Source organism: Galeopterus variegatus, unplaced genomic scaffold (genome assembly GCF_000696425.1).
Source record: "Galeopterus variegatus unplaced genomic scaffold, G_variegatus-3.0.2 Scaffold551, whole genome shotgun sequence".
In the NCBI taxonomy this organism is placed as follows: Eukaryota; Metazoa; Chordata; class Mammalia; order Dermoptera; family Cynocephalidae; genus Galeopterus; species Galeopterus variegatus.
Window position 1 is genome coordinate 237,239 of NW_007726662.1, and position 2,083 is coordinate 239,321.

At 43.8% G+C, this 2,083-nt stretch overlaps 1 protein-coding gene and 1 pseudogene across 2 annotated transcripts in view; one reads left to right on the top strand and one right to left on the bottom strand.

Annotated features, from left to right (window-relative positions):
• The window catches only part of PARG (poly (ADP-ribose) glycohydrolase), a 117,977-nt gene that overhangs the window by 9,129 nt on the left and 106,765 nt on the right, over positions 1-2,083 (bottom strand). The window lies entirely within an intron of this gene.
• Positions 1,147-2,073, top strand: LOC103588319 (annotated as a pseudogene).

Consider the following 2,083-nt stretch of genomic DNA (forward strand, 5'->3'; position numbering starts at 1 on the left):
CTGAGCGAGGTGCGGCCGCAACACCGAGGGTTGCGATCCCGTTGCCAGTCCCGGTCCGGTATGGGCACAACACTGAGGGCTACGATCCGTTGCCGGTCTCGAAAAAAGACAAAAAGGAAAAAAATACAAAAAAAACAAAAAACTATCCAGAAGACTGTAGGGTTTTCAAAAAAAGGAGATTAGAGAATAGAATATATGGTGTGATCTCATTAATGCCAAATGGTTACATAGATTGTTATGCAGAGACAGCCACCAAAACATTAACAGTGAATTCTGGTGATTTTACATACTTCATGGTATTTTTTTAGATTTAAAAAATAGATAAATAAATAAATGTATCATTTTAACAAAAATAATAATAAACTTTTTATTGTTGAGGGAGTACAGTTATTTTATGACAGACTCAATTGTTCTATTCCCATAAGATGGACTTTATCTATATCTAGTTTGGCTATCAAGGCCAGCTGGCTGATTTGTGTTTGCTTTTATTGCTACTTTGATAACTGTGATATAACAAATAATTTGTCTGATCTTTGTCCTGGGTTCCTGGCAGGAGTTTCAAAAACCTCAGGCAATTCAGATAGCCCAGCCTCTGGGGAGTGGGGAAGGACTGAGGATTGAGCTCAGTCGTGTAGCCAATAATTTAATCAATCACATCTGCACAATGAAACCCTAATAAAAACTCTGGACACCAAAGATCAGTGGAGCTTCCTGGTTTGTGAACACACTGATGTGCCAATGAGAGTGAGGTGCCTTGACACCACAGGGAGAGGTCATGGAAGCTCTGCATTCCCTCCCATGTGTTACCGTTTATAATAAAACTATAATTCTAAGTACAGGACTTTCCTGAGTTCTGTGAGTCATTCTAGTGAATTACCAAACCTAAGGGGGATCATGGGAACTTCCCAAATTTGTAGCAGTTGGTCAAAAATGAAGGCAGTCTGGGAAACCCAGTGAGACTTGTGGCTGGAGTCTGAACTGGAGGCAGTCTTGTGGAGGATTCTGCCCTTCATCGGTGGGATCTGCACTAACTGCAGGTAGTTAGTGTCAGAACTGTACTGTGGTACACCAAGTTGGTGTCAAAACAGTTGGGATGAAATGGAACAGTAATCATCCTAAGTAACGATAGTTGGAGCAGCTGTTGCCATGTTGTTGGTCGCTGCCCACTCAGACCCATTCGCGCCTGTTCTGTCTGCCATGTCCTGCGGGGTGGCAGGTGCACTGTGGCCCCTGGTGCAGGCCACCTCGGAGCTGCCTGTGCTGGACGTGAAGTGGCCCTTCCTGTGCCAGGAGTCGCTGAGTGGCCAGGCCGCGAGTTGTCCTTTGGTTGCCTCCGTGGGCCTCAGTTTCCCTGCTTCTGTTCATTACTCCCATACAGACATCAAAGTGCCTGACTTTATTGTTGCACTGAAGTTTTAGATAGTACAAAGTCTTCAAAGGAGAGCAGTGAGGCTAGAAAAGGTTTCTCCTATTTGATAACTGCAACAGCTACTGTGAGTGTTGCATATGCTGTTAAGAATGTTGTCAACCAGTTTGTTTCCAGCATGAGTGCTTCTGCTGATGTGCTGGCCATGTCAAAAATCGAAATCAAGTTAACTGATATTCCAGAAGGCAAGAACATTGCTTTCAAATGGAGAGGCAAACCCCTGTTTATACGCCATAGAACCAGGAAGGAAATTGACCGGGAAGCTGTGGTTGAAATATCCCAGTTGAGAGATCCGCAGCATGACTTAGAATGAGTAAAGAAACCTGAATGGATTATTCTGATAGGTGTTTGCACTCATCTTGGTTGTGTACCCATTGCAAATGCAGGAGATTTTGGTGGTTCTTACTGCCCTTGCCATGGGTCACACTACGAAGCATGTGGCAGGATCAGGAAGGGGCCTGCACCTCTCAATCTTGAAGTTCCCTCATATGAGTTCACCAGTGATGATATGGTGCTTGTTGGTTAGAGACTTGGACTCAAGTCATAGGCTTCTTTCAGTCTTCATGTGGCCTCCCAAGAGTTATTTGAGAGCAAGACTTCTGTACTTCAAGTTGGTTGATTTGAGACATTTAAGAATTGCTAATAATGTATTTGCAA